Here is an 18,656-nt window from a genome sequence, read left to right as displayed (position 1 = left end):
ACTTTAATAACTGGTTCATCTTTACCCTTTCGTTTAAGTTGCTTGTAACAAACCTGTTTAACAAGTTTTTCGCGTTCATCGTTCAAACCATCCACATTGATCTCACATACCACTTCATGCTCCACGTTCTTCTTTCTCACTTTTCTTTTCTTTCTTTGCTCATCAAAATTTTCAGATGGGTTATTATTTATCAGACCCTATCGAGCCATTTATTATGAACCTTTCTTTCGGTTCTGACTTTTCATCAACAACTGATCGATTGTTGACTTTCACACTCACTTCTAAATCTCCAGACCTGTTAGCTGCATCATTCTTTTCATTCATTACAACATCCTTCCTCTCATCATCATCAGTAGCAGATCTTTGTTTCTGCTCACTTATCTTAACAGCTTTCTCATATTCAAGGTTGTTTAAGTCAGACAAACATACATGAAGATTCACCATCTTCTCTTCTTCTTCTTCTTCTAAAGAAATTCTTTCTATTTCTTCATTCAACCTTTCTTTTCCTTCACTTCTCAAAGCTGCTTGCAAAGCTTCTTCATTCTCCGTAGCTTTGCAAAGCTTCTTCATTCTCCGTAGCTTCCTGAGCTTCATTATTACGTGCTTGTTCTTCTTGAACAATAGCATCCAATCTTTCTTTATCAGCAGCTTCTTGAGCGGCCTTTTCATCTTATACCTTTCGTACATAATCAATTCCAAGAAATCGAATTTTCAAAGCACGCTATACTTCCTTAGCATTCATGAGTATGCCAACTTGTACTAAGATGTCTTCCTGTAGGGTTTGACATATGAACCCCAACGCTGTGTATATCTTCCTTTCATCTACAGCTACGCCGACTGTAGGTTCAATAATGTCCCAAAAGCTATAGTCTTTCAGAAATCCCTCCATCTTGGTCGGCCATACTTTGTTATTCGATTTCGTCAATATTGGAAGTCCTCCAATCATCATCATTTCGTTCCTATCTTTACTTTCTTCTCCGATTTCCTATTTCAGTTAGAACTGATTTCCGAACCCAAAATCAATCTTCAATAAATATAATCAAACACCATAAACTTCTCTTAATATTATTACTTTCTTTTTACCTTTTTTATTCTAGTTGCGATGAACAACAAATAATATATACATATATATATATATATATATATATATATATATATATATATATATATATATATCCAAGAAACAAGCCTAACTTCAATGTTTCCAAGAAACAAGCCTAACTTTCTTCTTGCTTTCAGGTTATGATCAAACTTAACGGCAAAACCTCTCAACCGCACAAAATCGTCGTTGAACGAACAAAAGACAACCTTTTTTTTTCATTTGCTAATATTCTCGAGTGCAAATAAATAAAACTCAACCTTGTAGCTTGCTTGCAAACTTTAACCCAACCTTTCCTATTCACCAAAGGCGGCTACTGTTTATTTTGTTGATGACGTGAACTCCAAATTGAATAAAGATGCTCCAAATTAATTCAATTAATTAAAACCTTTTACTTGAACGGAATTTATTATCGACCGTCTCAAATAACCTCAAACGTGTTTCAAGATGGCACAGAGGAAAACATTTGTTATTACTTTCCTATGTTTTCAGAGATATGATCATAATTTGTTAAAATAGACAAAGATGTTGACTTAAACAAGGAAACAAATAAAAGAAAGGAATATCATATCCCTTAAAATCAGCTTCAAACGGTCCATTCCTTGCTGTCATTTAGTTGTTGATATCTTCTATTTTTGAGGAAATGATGAGGACTTGATCCCTTGAAATTTTATATTTATTTTATTTTCTAACACTCCCCATCAAGTTGAGTAGTCGGGTTTCCAATGCTCAACTTGCTAAGAAACTTGTTGAAGGCTCTTCCGTTGACGGCTTTGGTTAATATATCTGCAAGTTGGTCCTTCTTGTCGAACTTTTACATGTTCTATAAATGTTATATCCTGAAGTACTATCACTGCTATTAAGGAATAAACAAAGAGTTATAGAGATATCTTTGAATTTTTCACCTTGTTATGTTTTCCGCAAATAACATTGTGAAGTAGACATCTTTATGAATGTTCTTACACGTCTTATCTAGCGATCCTTCATGAACTTTTTAAAATTTAATTGGTTGTAAAACGATTTGAGAAAATAGTGACAAATTTTAGGTTAAGGCAATGTAATAAACTAAACAATTCTACTCCTATAAAATGGATAATAATATGGACATGATTCGACAGTTTAAATTGATAAATAACTACTAGAAACGGCAGTTTGATTGTGATGATTCACAAAACGTAATCCGATGAATTGACACAATTGAATTTAGTATACCTAATTACCAGTTTATTACTATAAAACTCCTCAAGAATTAGTGATCAATGGCAAACGATTCAATGACTAGAAGAACATAATCCTAAATGTTATTGAACATAAACCAATTGATTGATAATAAATGGGGATCCCAGAACTGTTTAATCGATTGATAATAAAGGGAATACCAGAAAAATAATTTTTTAATCAATTCAAACAAACGTAAAGGTTCAATTAAAGGAAAGCCAAATAAAAAGTCAATCCACCGTCACCTGAAGTGGTCACGAAAGGTATAGCCTTGCCTAGTTTGCATCTTACATAGCGCGATTATTAGTTGGAATTTTGGATTCATGGAAGATATATAATGATTTGATGGTGTTAGTTGGATGAAGAATAGCCCCAAAATCTTCCTTAGCTGCTAAGGTATGAAGATTTGTCATCTTAGGGTTAAAACTAGGCTTAAATATGGAAGAAAAATCATAAACACTGACTTTTCGCGTTACATGTACCGTAAGCTATGATAGAGCCACTGTTTTAGCTTACTGTGGACTTAGCCCTTACGGCCATTGCTCCATTCTTTATGGTATGATCTATGGTGTTATTTCCCAGCCTCCACCGTAAGCTACGGTGGAGGTGACACCATAATCTTCATTTTCCATTTTCTTGATGCTCAAGACAATCGGGCTCCTGTTGCATCCTTGTATCCATAACTTGATCGTCATCATCTTGTATCCATACTAATAAAAATTATCGTGTTTGATATATATAAACAACAAAACATACAATATTAGACACTAAAAGCATATTATTTCACCCACGCACTCACAGGTAAACATAAACAGACTTGTGGTGTTTTCTTTTTGATTTTATACTATAAATTTTCTTTCTTTAAGACGGTGTTGTTGAAGAAATTTTTCTAGCTCATGTTATAGAGAATCCAAGGTTATAAATTAGATTTCACAAGGTATATATGGCTTATTAATTAATTAGGTGTTGGGGAGAGAAGAAACTAACGCTTAATTTATTGAAATCTCAAGGTCGCGTTGATGTTAGTTTATTTAAATAGGTGTGTTTCAAAGTGGACATAGCATTATCGACAAAAATATCAGTGTGCTTGAAGATCGTGTGGAAATAGAATCTAAAAACTAACGTGATGCATTAATGGGTATTTGATAGATAAGGCATTGGTACAAGGTTCCGCACATAGCGGACGTGGAGCTAGATAAACAAGAGGCAACTGAACGAAGTGTATTGAACAACTGAAGTCTGGCAGCGTGGAGGTTCAGGTTAGTAGACGAAGCATGGACGTAGTCCCTCACTAAGAACTACGTTTATTTTTTCTAAATGCATGTCAACTATTACTAAAACTTGTATGCACTCTTAATCAACCAATTTAACTTTCAAACTCAAACCAACACACTTTCATCTCACACCAACTCAAACACACACATCAATCTCAAATATGATGTAAAGGTTCAACAGTGGGAGGTGGCGGATCAATAGGGCGTATGGGTGTAACAGGACGTCTTCGGGTTTGCAGGGCGCACAAGATCAAAATGGGAAGTGGAGGTATCCATTTTACCTGATTTTAAGGATGTTGCAGTGTATTTTGGAACAAAGTCTACTTGCATTCGTAATACACTTTGAGGCCAAATAATGCGGCAATTTACTCGGATAAACCTAATAAAGAAAAAAGTTTTGTTTAGAACGACTACGCCACACTCCTTATAAACATGTAATAAATTTTACATCAACCCTAAAAGAAACACAGAAATTGCGCCACAAATCTTTTACCGCTAAAAACGGTAGAATATTTAGCAACTGATTTCCATCGAAATGCAAATTAACCAAGGTTACTTGACGATAGGTAACCGGTTGGAGTTTTTGTTTCCGTTTATTTTCGGTTGCAAATTGGTGGAAAACAATATGATATTTGAATGTCAGCCATCTTAGTGGTGGTAGTTATGTCATGTTTGTATTGTGACTGTCGAATGGGTTGCAGATTGCAACAGGTAAACTTTTAAGCCGGCGATTTTTAAACAAGCACGTAGTTCATTATATTAGAGTTATGATCTAATTTCCTCCCTAAAATTAACCCTCATCATTCAAAGTCGTCATCCGCTCAACCCTCCAATTTAGTATTTTCTTAAACTATTCAAAATAATCCCAGATACCTAGTGTTCTATTTGTACAGTGTTTATCGCCCACACATGTGACAGTGAGTTAAAATTCTCAAAAGTGTAAGGATACACAAAATGTTTGAATGAGCTTTAAACAAAGTTTTATGTCAATGAAAAACCAACAAAGTTTTTTTCTCTTCCATTAGCAACAATTTTAATTCTTTGTTTAAATTATTCTCTCTTAAATTTTAATTAAACTTCTTTTTTTAAATGATCTCAAAATTAAATTTTGTCATTTATTCACTTTTGACCAACTTATCTATGAATTAATTACAATATTAATGGTTTTTAATGCTATGATCATGTCATATCTGTCACCTCTAGTATATATAGCAATGCTCAATTGCAACTAAGAAGCTCACACACACTGACTTCCATATTTCTTTTAATTATTTGCTTTCTTCGCCATGACAAGGAAGAAAGTGAAGCTTGCTTTCATAATGAATGACTCAACAAGGAAAGCCAGCTACAAGAAAAGGAAGAAGGGTTTGGTAAAGAAGATGAATGAGTTGAGCACATTATGTGGCATTGATGCATGCGCCATAATGTATAGCCCCTGTGAAGCTGAGCGAGAGGTGTGGCCCAACAATATCGATGCCCAACGTGTGCTGGTGCAGTTCAAGAGGATGCCAGAGATGCAGCAAAGCAAAAATATGGTGAATCAGGAGAGCTTCATCAAGAAAAGAATCACCAAGGCTAATGAGCAGCTCAAGAAGCAGATCAAGGAAAATAGGGAGAAGGAGATGACTGAGGTCATGCACCAATGCTTGACCGGAAATGGGATGATCGCAAACTTAACGCTGCCTGAGTTGAATGATCTGGATGGATTGGTTGATCAATACATGAAAGACATTGAAAGCAGGATTGAGTCTCTTAAGAAAGGTAAAGCTGTAGTCGTCCCACCGCCTCCACTACCGCCTCGACCCCATGTGAATGTTGGTTGTAGTAGTTCAAATACTACTAATGAAATGATGGCTAGAGGACTCGGGATGCAGTCCTTGGAGAAAAGACCTATGGTTGATAGCATGAGTGGTATGGGTGGGATGCAAAGGACTCAATGGTTCACAGATTGGATGAACAATCCATCTGAACAAAATCCAGGTCTTGGTCCTGGGTTTGAGATGCCTCCGTTTGTTGACAATCCTAATATGACTTGGCCAAATCACTTTTTCCCATAAAAGTTAAACTATCTTCCTATTTTGAGTCTGCAGTCATCCTCATGTTTCCTTTGCTTGTTGGTTTTTACTTTTTATATATATTTCATTACTTAGTATAAATATTATGTTATTTAAGGATCAGCTTCAATGTTTTAGCATTTCCATCTCTCATGACATGTATCTTTTATATTCATATCAATTATATAATTTCATTTGTTCCTAGTGTCGAACATAAATGTATACATTTGGTTTTAAATTTGAAACTTGAAATATGCTATCATAATCCAAAAGATTCATACCATAAATCAAATACAAATTCAAGTTATTGTGAAGTATTTAATACTAGCTTTTAGCCCGCGACGCGGGTTACTTTAGATTTTTTCTCATTTAATTGTAATTATATAAATTTTTTGTATAATATCTTTAGATATCTATGTAAACATAAGTTTTGTATTAAAATCAAAGGTTATATGAATATATATAATACTGTATTTTAAGCTATTTGTATTTAATTATTTTGGTCTTTTGATAAATGTTTAAATAAAAAACCAACCAGTCAAGATAACCGTGCTTTTTTATCAAGCTCTCGCGTCTTTCACTTACTAACGTCACCATTGTCTCGTCGAAAAAAGTTGCGGTTGTCTAGTGAATTGCTTATTCGATCGTTACCGGTACACGGTACTTGTAGCTACGCAATATATGTAGCAATTGTGAGACAACCTTAAAGGTTTACGGAAACAATAAACATAGTGCGAGTTAATACTGTGGATCTTGGGGTTTCAATTATATAATGCTGTGAAGACAGCAGTTGAATCTCTGATGCAGCCTGTGATATATATCATATTGATTTGGCAATGTAACTGCAACTTTAGAGATGAAGTAAGATATAGTTTTAATCATATTGTCCGAACATGTCTACTATTAATTACTGTGTGAATAAAACCATATAATGGTAGCATGTGTAAAGTATTTGAACATTAATCGCAAATTGATGTCATTTTTTAATCATTGACCAGGGTCAAATGTAATCATGTGTTGGACTTAAATTGAATAATTTTAACAAAACTGAATTCACAATTCTGCCCCAAAAGTGATTTTACAAATAAATGTCAAGTTTTAGCTTCTTTATTAACAAATAAATTAAGCATAACATTGCTTACACAATCCTAAAGTGATTAAGAAACTGAACATAAAGATATGGCTTTACCGAGCTAATTACTTATAAAAACACAATCCTTAAGTGATTAATAAACAAAAAGTAAATAGATGACAAAGGTTTACTAAACTAATTACTTATAAAAACATAAAGAATGTGTTGTGGAATGTATTTTTACCTTGACTTTTTAAATTCGATTGAGTTCTCTTTTAGTCAACAACGAAGGCGCTCCTTCTCACACTGAAATAATAAATTAGATGTTAAGGTTTCAATCTTAAAATTGTAAAAAAATTAGATATAGATTATGTCAACTCAACATAAATCAAGCTTTAAATGCACATGTAAAGTATGAAACGCAATGCAAACACTGAACACGCATGCCCTCTTTTTCGCAACGCCTGAGGTTAGTTAACATTCTTAGACGGTGACGACATTTTTAAGCTAAAAACTCAAACAATGATGCTTATACACTATGACAGGTATACGAATAAACTATACAAAACTTTTAAATAAAGAATTGCTATTTATGAGGACTATGTTCAACTCGCAGAAATAAAATTTTGAACAACCATTTGCAACATAAAAAGCCGCTACACTATAATGACACGACATCAAAAGTAACATACAAAAACAACACTAAATATTCAGATCGACAGCCTTTATCTATAATGCTTATCTTTAATAGGAGGGAGTAAAACTCTTAGCAAATAGCGCCTGAAATGAAAGCCTACAGAATCAAATAACAAAAATAGTTCAACCTCTTCTGTTGATAATTTGTATAATTTGTACCACTGGTGAGAGTGAATGAACAACATGAAAATCATAACAAAGCAGAATTATATATATTCAACCTTTAGTGCAAAGAATACATCATATATGTCATCTATCTATCTCTTTTCTATTTTTAACAAATAAGAAACACTAAAATATCATAATACCATGAGCTTTCATATTCTTTAGCAATGCTTGAATAATAGAACCAAACGGACATGAACAATGCTTTGTAGAGTTACATTTTAGACTGATATACGGGTGGACCTGTAACAGAACCGATCAGACATGAACTAAGCTTCTTTGAGGGACAACATGCTTGAATAATTTAACCAAACTAAGAAAAAAAAACATTACCTCAAATCTGTAAAGATAGTTGAAAACTTGTATATTCCGAGAGCTGATGTAAGCTACTTTACCACCACAAATGCTTCTACATGTACTTGAGTTATGGTCCCATTAAAATTTGAAAATTCTAATAATAATTAAGAATGTTAAAACTGCAAGGTTGGGTTCAAGTTAGGGGTGTTCACAGTTCAGTTATCGGCTTGGTTGATTTTTTTCTTTTAGCATCGGTCGGTCGATTTCAAAACTTTCAATCCGTAGCGAACGGTTTGGCTTAGATTTGACCTATACTCAGCTGAGTTGTTTAAAAAAATATATTTTTGGTTTTGCTCGTCATAATAAACCCATAAGTAAGGTTTTTTGCTTAAAATTAAAACTGAAAAAAATCTGTATTTTGTAAGAATTTAATGAACAATGTAACCAAAATATTTTAGCCCGAATGTATAATAATCAATTAATTATTAATTTAAAAAAAAGTTATAGGCCCATATTCATTAGTTTGGGGAATGGTAAAACCGAAACCGAATTGAACCCAAACTGAATCGCCCAAATCAAAACGAACAATTTTCAAAAGTTCAAACACCAAATTTTGGGTTTTTGCTTCGGTTTGAGCCTAAAACGGCCCAAACTGAAAAATGAAATCGAACAGTTTTTAAAAACTCAAAAACAAATCTTCGACATTTGGTTCAGTTTGAACCCAAAACCGACTCATGCACACCCCTATCTGCTATTAATATCAACCCTTTTTATCAAGTAAACCTTTCATAATTTCTTCATCCACTTTGATTGTTTTTACATCTGAGCCTCCTACAACCCCTAATTTTGACCAAAAAGAAGCAAACATAAGCAAAAAGGAGCATACCTGCTACAAACCCGGAAAAGATGTGAACCCAAGCAATAGTGAGGGTATGCAAAGAGAGGGGGGGTGTAAATATCAGATTTCATATTTTTATAAGAAGTATATATATTGAAAGAAGCTTTAATTCAGAACATTATACATGTGGTATGATCATTAAAAGATTTTTTTTCATCATATTCATAGCCATATTTGGATCAGAAAACATTTGCGCTTGCGGATTCGAAGCCTGACCCTTTGGAACATGAAGCAAACCATTCTCCTGCAAACACACACATGTCAATGTCATCCACATTTAATTAGTATATAAGTTCACTTATTCAAGTTGAATGTCATACGACAACACTTTTAATTTCATTCAAGCTACTTATAACAATAAATATGTATAACTACATGTTTTTGTTGTAAAAACTATTAAATTTGAATAGGGGATCACATAGACTTGGAATCATGAATGCTTTCAAGACATATGATTGTTGGTTTCACACAGTACCACGGTCTATTAGTCTCAATTCTTGTTACCATAACTCCGCATGTTCCTCGAGTTTTCTGTTATTTCAGAAGTGTGAGTTTGTAGCCATATTTAGTGATTTGTGTATATGTGCATGTAAGTTGTTATTCACACATGGTGTCTGCAATTTTTTTTGCGAGTAGTTAATTAAGAGTTATTGTTAGTTCAACGGATACAATTGCATATAGTTTTCACATTTATTTGAAAGGCTTAATGATATTTTATTTTGGTATTATTAACAATACATTTTTTTAGTTTGTGCTTTGTATTTCGTGTTACAAAAGTGTCTGAAGTACCTGCTGATGAATGCTTTAGATCTGGCAGTAACGGATTTATGTTGGCTGTAGTGGTTGTTGTTGATTCTAGCTGCAACGTCTTTGCAATAAATCAGCTGTAAAAAGGATGAATGGTTGGATAAATCTATTTTAATGGCTCTGCCATTTTTTTTGCAGAAAAAAGCTAGTATCTCATCGACCTTTTGGTTTTAGTTCATGTCAAGTAAATTAGTCAAACATGCCTATTTGACTTTAAAGATACATTTTATTTACATATACTCTCTCTTTTATTTATAAAAAAAGAAAATAAAAAACTTAAAATTTAGAGTATTGGTATGCAATAAGAAAGGTCCACATTATGAATTGTTTTCATACCGTTAGTTCATGTCTAGTCAGTTAGTCAAACATGCCTATTTGACTTTAAACATACAGGTTTATTTACATGTGAACTCTTTTTTTATTTATAGAAAAGAGGGAAAAAAACATAAAATTTAGAGTATTGATATGCAAGAAGAAAGGTAATAATTCATTATGAACTTTTTCATACCATTAGTGACCGAATTAGTTTGACCCACTTCCTTTTTCAAAGTAATAAAGATCTAAACATAACCCAAATTAACTAATGAAACATGATATGAGTTCGACCCGTTAAGAATTAAAAAAAAAAACATAGATTAGTCCCATTAGAGATAAAATAAAACTTAAATCATCAACACGTTAAAAGGTAAAGCATACATAACTCTAGTTCTACACGGTAGGTTAAACCATACATGAACACACAAGTAAAAAATCTTCTGATTGAAACCGTACTACAACTACATCCATCGGAGTATTCACCATCTATCATTTTTCACAAAAGAAACACAAATTCCAAGAGGTCAACTCCACGAACTTTAATATATAATAAAGCAAAATACATGTCACATCCCGACTTTGGGCTTTGGCGTGTGACCACAAGTTGGTACCTGTTTTGTAAATATATCAGAGTTTATGGGTTTATTTTAGCGGAAGACTTTAGGTTTAATATGATATTAATTTACATTAAAAATTTACTCGGGAATTAAATACCCCGAGTATTAGTTTACAAAATATAAGTTTCATATTACAAGGATTTTTAATTATAAAAAACCGAGCCATCTTGTACGCGCTTCTATCCTTTTCAAGACTCCAATCCTTGTTAATGCTACTTTATGCTTAATTACCTGCAATGGGTTGGAAAAATACGTCAGCTATATGCTGGTGAACACGTATGACTCGATAAAACATTTTGAATGACGATTACAATACAAATATAGTTTTCTCGACAACTCAGCGGAAGCATTTCTACTTCCGGTATATGTACCACTGCCCTACACACACAACGGTATTGACCGTTTAAGCTCGCGGCTACCTTGCCTTTGATTGATTGATTGATTGAGCTTTAACAGTTATGTTTGGATCCATACACATGCGTATTCGGTCTGAGTTGATTTTATTCTCTACTTTGTATTATAACGTTTTAGAGATTACATGATCTCATGTAGAAATTGATTGACTCGTTAAGACAAATACCCCTTCGTCTCATTGAGTATAAATATGTTTTGACTGATTAAAAAGGTTAACGTATTCACCTGTACCGTAGGTGTTGAAAAACCTTGACTGATTGATTGATTGATTGTGAATGATATTAACCTATACATAAATGGGTTTGTATTAATATTTTGAATGATGTTAAGCTATGATTGTAAGCTTAACCTTGAAATCGTTTATCTTTGATTGTGAATGAAAACACTTGGTTTTATGTGACGTTTGGTATAGCATGCTTTGGCCTAATAGTTTCTAACACGTTGGTAAGTTTCTCCAGGTAAGTAAACGGGTCCCTCGGTTGATTGGGATTTGTACGAATTACTTTTCCTTAGGCAAGAAACTTACTACTAGTGATATCCCCCTTCCAGTTACTACATGCCCGTCAAAATATATCTTTTGTTTAACATTACTTAATCATGAAGTAACATTTTATGAAAACTTGATTGTGAATGAATGTTTGTAAAATACGATCAAGGTTAAAGGCCATAGCCACGATTGAAAGTCTAAGCTATAATTTAAATAACTTAAACGTAACCCCTACCTTAATGCGAATACTTAGATTGATAATAAGAGAAAAGCAGGTCTTGATCTACTCGATTATATGATTGTTACTTGATTTATAACTTCGTTCCTTGCACGAACTTTGAGAAAATGGCACATCGGTTTGTTACGGCAATGGGGCACCCTTTCGAGGCTAAATGTGTGAATGTGGAGGTGTGTTTGGGATGAAATGGTTCAATACCCGTCACCCCCTTTTATAGGCTGATTCCGGACCTATCGCGGTACGCGATGGGTTCCTTATGACCCGTCGCGTATCGCGACGCCGCAAAAAGACGCCGCCTTATCTGCGTGTGACACGTGGCCTGTCATATCGTGCCACGTGTTGACACGTGGTTGGACACGTTCCTGGTTGCTTAACTTAGTCATCGCGCTACGCGATGCTCTTTTGGATTGAGCCATTGCGTATCACCAAGCCGCCCATTTCTAGGTTTATGTGCAAGGCCATCGCGCTACGCGATGGGCTTATGTTTGCCCCGTCACGTATCGCGATGGGTGAAGTTTTCAGATTGTTCAAGATTGGTCCCTATACTTATGTAAGTTAGTATATTAGGGCTAAAACTTAAAGGGTAAAAGACGCGGTGTTACAATACAATACAAATTAGGGTTGTCACTTTTACCCGAAACCGAAAAAACAACCAGAGAAAACACGAATCCGAACCTAAACTAACCCGAACCTGAGACAAGGCCAACCCGAACCTAAACCGAAGTAAGTCGGGTTGGTTCTTGGGTTTGATATCTAGGTTTTGGGTCAACCCGAAAAACCCGAATAAACTATATTTTTTAAAACATAATATTATTATTAGATATGTACACTGTATACAGAACACTCTAAACATTCCACTTGTTCCTATTCCACCGATTATGGTTGATCGATTGCTTATCGTTCATATATCTTTTCTATTTATGGCTAATAACAATATAATAGAAGAAAATATGTTGGTTTATCGGGTTATATTTATTTATTGTTTGGTTATTTACGTAACGAGTAAAGAAAAATATGTTACTTTAGTTTTCGTATAGTAGTTTTTCTTTACTTTTTTTTATTTTCCTTTCGTTTATTTGGATACCCGAAACCCGATTAACCCAACCCGAAAAAACCGAACCCAAATAACCCGAACCCGAAAAAACCGTGAGAGATTTGGGTTGGGTTTCGGGTCTAAAATAAAAACTTTGAAGCCCGAAGAACTCGGCCCAAGAAACCCAAAACCAGAAAAACAAACCCGAAGAACACCCCTAATACAAATTATGCAAAAAATGTTAGTTTTACCCAATGTAAGTTTAAAATTTTGACCTTTTAAATTGTAACCCTAGACATCCTAACAAAACTAATGAAAATTGAAGCAAAATTAATTAGTACAAACAATTAGACTTATGCATGATTAAAATATCCAACACATGCAAGAAGAATTACTAATTTTTGAGAACACTTACAACCAGAGCTTCATAAAATTAGTGCTTACGTTTAACCTGCATATGTGGTTTAAGAAATCATGGGCATGGCAACTCTTCAATTTTCAGACGGATGGCATGATTAAAGTATCGGTGGTTCATGGCGTGCTGGTTGCTTTCGAGTTCAGGGAGATGAAGATTGAGATGCAGATTGAATCGTAGAGATGGTGATGGTAAGCGCGTTGATGTGTGTGTGTGTGGTTTTAGGGTTTCAAGATAGGAAGTCAATGAAAGGGGAGTAAGGTTTGTAGGTATGGCGTTATGACCCGTTGGTTATTCATATCTGGACTCGTTGGCAAAAACGGGTTAAAATCAATGAGAGAACACTATTTGAAAATCAAGCAATATGGTAGCTTCCATAAAAGGGGGAGCGAGCGCATCGCGACACGTAGAATTTTAAGGTTTTCGTTTATATATATTATAGATTTTTCAAAGAAACTTACATGGATTTAATTTGGTATCATATATCCTAATCACATTAGGCCATGAGGTTCACAGATTGGATGAACAATCCATCTGAACAAAATCTCACCCCGACCATATCTTACCCCCCCCCCCCAAAGTGACACATACGTAACTCACCTTTCATGTTTCACATACTAATAACACATACCCTTAGACATATTGTATTAAGAAGCTAAGTTATGTAAATTATAAAGGGGTAGTGGCGCAACTTGTTGCTCGTTTGCCTTATGTTACGATGTAATCACTTCTCTCCACATCAAATGGCTGATGAAAATGATAAATAGTATGTAGAGGGATTTTAATATAAAAAAAAAGTGTTGAAGAAATTATGTAAGCTATTAAAAAGAATTAGATGATGGTAAACAAACTTGTGATGTTTCCTTATTTTTCTTCTTAGTAAGATTCAGAGTGACCCAAGTTTATCTTCTTGTGCAGGACGTTGTGTTATTGTTTGATTTATATTAACGGGTATCTAAATCATAATTATTTTTTCTAGTTTTCTTTGTGTTTTAAACAACTACTTCACAGCAGTGTTGCAAAAGTCATTAGGCGATTGCTAAGCAATGGGCTCCCTTGGAGGGAGTACTATGAGAATACTCATAACTGCTAAATATAACGATAATTAATTATTGGACAATATATATGTGTCAAAGCAAGCATAAATCACGTCAAAATAAACATAATTCAAAAATGATACATTTTTAATGTTAAATCTTCAATTGTTAATGTATTTCAAAATAAACACAATTCATTTAAAAAGATATATGAAACATTTAAATCTCGTCTTCTTTTAAGGTTTGAAAGTGAGAATTAATATCTATAACAATTAGAAACTTTGGTGCCGCAAATCCCGATTGGGCCACTTTGCGACACCTTATTGATGATATTTTTTAAATTGTTTTTTTGTTTGATTTGTTTTGTTGTAGTTCTTGTATGTAGCGAAAACCGACTGAATGTCAACATATTTTTTTTATTTTTTGTGTTAATTCCGGTGTTGTAACGATTGGGACAAGATCTGGCCGAATTCATATAAGCTCAACGCGTTTTGTTTTGTTTCCAATTCCATAATGAATGTAAAACCAACCAAATGTTGATTTTGTTTTAGTTCCGGCATGGTCACGAACATGACAAAAACCAATCAAATTCGCGACCACCTAAACAACGGGGATCGACAACGGTTGGGTTTTACCAATGATTGAGTTTTACCAACCAACGTCACCCCATTGGTCTACCTCAACTTTTATAATTTTTTATGTTTTATTTTCGATACAATAACACACATAATCAAAACCGTCGGTCTCAACGCTTGGGTTTACTATCGCCTAGATTTTACTGACCAGCCCCGGCGCGTTGCGCCGGGTAAAACACTAGTTATATAAACAAAACAATATTCAGTAACAGTTTGAAACAATTCATTACGCTTGAAAACTAATATAATTCATAAGGTTTGCAACTAAACTTAAAAGAGGAACTAAATCGAACCAAAAGTCCAAAAAAATAAACAAATTCAGGAACAATAATAATGTATCTAGCAACTAGAAATTCAACTAAGTTATAGTAAGTGAAATCAAAACCTAAACCGAATCACTATCAATTAGAACTTAAGTTTAGAACCCAAACAATGAACCAAAACAAACCAAACCATAAGTGAACCAAGTCAGCAAGTTAGTCTATATATTCGACTAGATTAATGGCAAAATAACAACAAACAATAAAATAATCCTGAAGTATGAACGAAGGGCTGCAGATCTTAAGGGCCGTCTCGTGGGTAAACTAAATGAGGCCATGGCTTTAGGCCTCCACTTTTAGAGGCCTCCATTTTAACTTAGAGTTATGTATTATGAGATTTTGAAATTAGAGTTCTTATAGAATTAGTAACTCACTAATAGGCCACAAGCTAATGAGGATTGTTTCATATCCATTATCATTGCATATCATCCATATTCTATAGTTCTTGTATATTCTCTAGCGCTATACGCGTAAAGAAAAGAAAAGAAAAAGGCCTCAACATTCTTGTATACTCTCTGAGATCTCAACGATGATTGGAGTTCAATGGTTAGGGAGGGGACTAAATATGAGCGATATTGATAGAATTACGGTTTTCTGGTTTGCCTTTTGTTTTTAATTAAGCGTTCTTATTTATAAAGAAAGGTAAAATCGTGTTGACCAACTAGACCTTGTAGGCCGAGTATATCCGAGTAAAACGAGTTTTGACCGAGTTGGACCTTGGCGAATAATAGTGGCAGAGTTGGAAAAAGGCGGCAAGGTGGATATCCAAGGATCTTATAATCGCCGATTCCAATGCCTTGGAATCCGACTTTTACAACACAACTCACAAAATTTGCATTTCTATACACTAACTTTTCTTCTTCAAGACGGTGGTCAAGAAGTAGCTTTTCTAGCTCCTGTGATAGAGAACCTTATAAACTAGATTTCACAAGGTATGATGATTTGTTAATTAGTTAGGTAGGGGAGAGAAGAAAATAACGCTTAAGTTATTGAAATCTAAAAATCGCGTAGATGTTAGTTCATTAAAATTGGTGCTCCAAAGTGAGCGTAACATTAAAGACAAAAAATAAGATCTTGTGGAATCAGAATTTGAAAACTAAGGTGACGCATTAATGGGTATTTGATAGATGAGGCATTGGTCCAAGGCTCCGCACATAGCTTACTTGAAGCTAGGCAGACACGAAGCAACTGAGTGAACGCGTTGAACATCTGAAGTCTGCTAGGAGGTTCAGAGCCGCAAACGAAGCATAGACATGGGTAGTCTCTCTTTAAGGACTACGTTTAATCTTTTCTTTTTAATAAAATTCAACTATTATTAAAACATGTACGCACTCTCATTCAAACAATTTGACTCTCAAAATTAACATACACACTCTCATCTCAAACCAACTCTCTCTAAAACTCAGCATACAAATATTCAACCTCAATTAGGGATTTAGGGTGTGCGGGTTCAACAACATGAGATGGTAGATTTGTAGTGCGTATGGGTATAACTATTTGTCTCTGGTTTGCAGGGCGCACATGATAAAAATGGGAAGTGGATGTGTCCCTTTTGCTTGATTTTGCGGATGTTGCAGTGTATTTTGGAACAATGAGGTCAAATAATGGGGCACTTTACAGTGACAGATTTAATAAATGAATATTTGTTTTTTTTTAAATGACTACGTCACATTCCTTTTAAACATGTAATAAAATTTAGATCAACCCTTAGAAAAGCAACCCAATTGCACCCCGAAATTTTACTGATAAAATGGTAGCAAATTTAGCAACTGATTTCCCACAAATATGCAAATTAAGCATGGTTACTTGATACGGTAATTAACTTGTGGTTTTCCCTTATCTAATTTGTTCTTAGTAAGATTCAAGAATTGACATACTCAAGTTTTCTTCTTGTATTATTCTTTTATTTGTATTAATTGGTATCTAAATCTTATCTATTAGTTCCAGTTTTTGTTTTTTTTTAAATACTCTATGTTATTTGCATTTTTATACAATATTTTTTTCTTCTGTGTGAGTGGTCGAGAAGCAGTTTTTCTAGCTCCTGTGTCGGGGACCCTAGCTACCATATAAATTTAATTTCACAATGTATAATTGTTAATTAACTAGGTATTTGGGTGAGAAGAAAATAGAGCTTAAGTTACTAAAATTTCAAGCTCACATAGTTGATAGTTTCTTTAAATAGATGTTTGAAAGCGGGAGTAGTATTGAAGCAAAAAAAAAACCAATGTGTTAGGGAGATTGTGTGGAAATCGAATGTCAAAACTAACGTGATGCGTTTTTGGGTGTTTGATAAATGAGGCATTAGAGCATCTCATAGCCAACGTGCAACTAGACAGACAAGAGGTAGCCATACGTAGCGCGTTGTCCAGCTGGAGTCTAGCTTGTAGGTTCCGGACCACAGACGTAGCATGGACGGGGTGGTCCCATACCAATGGCTATGTTTAATTATATTATTTTTTAAATCTCAAGCTTAACCAACTCTCATTCAAACAATTTCACTCTCAAACTTAACCAACATACCTTTTTCTCAAACCATTTCACTCTAAAACTTAAAATACACACATTCAATCTCAAATACGGGTAGAGGTATTCGTTTACCATTTTTGATCATGTGCGTCGCAAAACATAAACGCCTAATTGTACCTACACGCCCTGCTAACGTGACACCCCCTTGTTATGCAAGTACGCCCAGCAAAGCACCCAGCTCTTGTTGTTGACCCTTATGCCCTACAAACTTGTCACCTCTCATTGATGAATCGTTGATATGGACTGATAATGAGTGGAACTGGGCCTTTGATCAAGTCTTTGGAGAACTTTAAGTTTGGAACGAGCACGTCCGATTGTCTGAAAGTTAGAGGACGAATGCATAGCTAGCCCTAGAGAGGAATACGTAGATGATCCATTGGAGGAATATGGAATTGAACTTGAATGATGTTTGAGGTTCCATGATTCATGGGAGGACGACCGCTCAACGGATTCGGGTTACTCATTTGATTCACTCGCTTGCCTTTAAATATTTGTTTTACTATTGCTTAAGTTATTGAAAGCTCGAGATTACGCAGATGATAGTTTCTTTGAGTATGTGTTTAAAAGTGGGCGTTGCATTAAAGACAACAAATGGTGTGTTCTAAGATTGTGTGGAAATCAAATGCGAAAACTAACTTGATGTGTTTATGGATATTTAATAAATGAAGCATTAGAGTATCTCTGGCGCTCCTTTTATACCTACGTGGAGCTAAGCGAACAAGAGGCAGCCCGAACAAAGCGCGTTGGGAAGTTGAAGTATAGTTTGGAGGTTCATGAGTTTTTTTTATGTTTATTTAGGTTTTTTTATAATCTTAATGTATGTCTTAAAACTTCTGTAATTTTTTGTTTTCCAATTATTTCTTCATTTAAGAAAACGAGGGAGAACTAAAATAATAGATGAATCATTCTAGGTATTTTCTCTGTTAGTATGTACGGGAAGATCTAATTTCATAATTATCCATGACTGTTTATGTATCTAGCATGACGTTTGTATAATTTAATTTTATATCTTTCGTTAATTTAAAGTAATATTAGATAG

General features: G+C 34.3%; 1 pseudogene; it reads left to right on the top strand.

Moving 5' to 3' along the window:
• The first annotated feature begins 4,877 nt into the window (after nucleotides 1-4,877).
• LOC143606720 (agamous-like MADS-box protein AGL80 pseudogene) lies at nucleotides 4,878-5,698 on the top strand (annotated as a pseudogene).
• Nucleotides 5,699-18,656: the final 12,958 nt, after the last annotated feature.

The sequence above is a fragment of the Bidens hawaiensis genome, unplaced genomic scaffold (genome assembly GCF_021521415.1).
Source record: "Bidens hawaiensis isolate Kalapana, Puna unplaced genomic scaffold, B.hawaiensis_p1.1 tig00076762_1, whole genome shotgun sequence".
NCBI lineage: Eukaryota > Viridiplantae > Streptophyta > Magnoliopsida > Asterales > Asteraceae > Bidens > Bidens hawaiensis.
The sequence above is the reverse complement of the archived record's forward strand: the minus strand, read 5'-3'. Positions and strand labels throughout refer to the sequence as shown.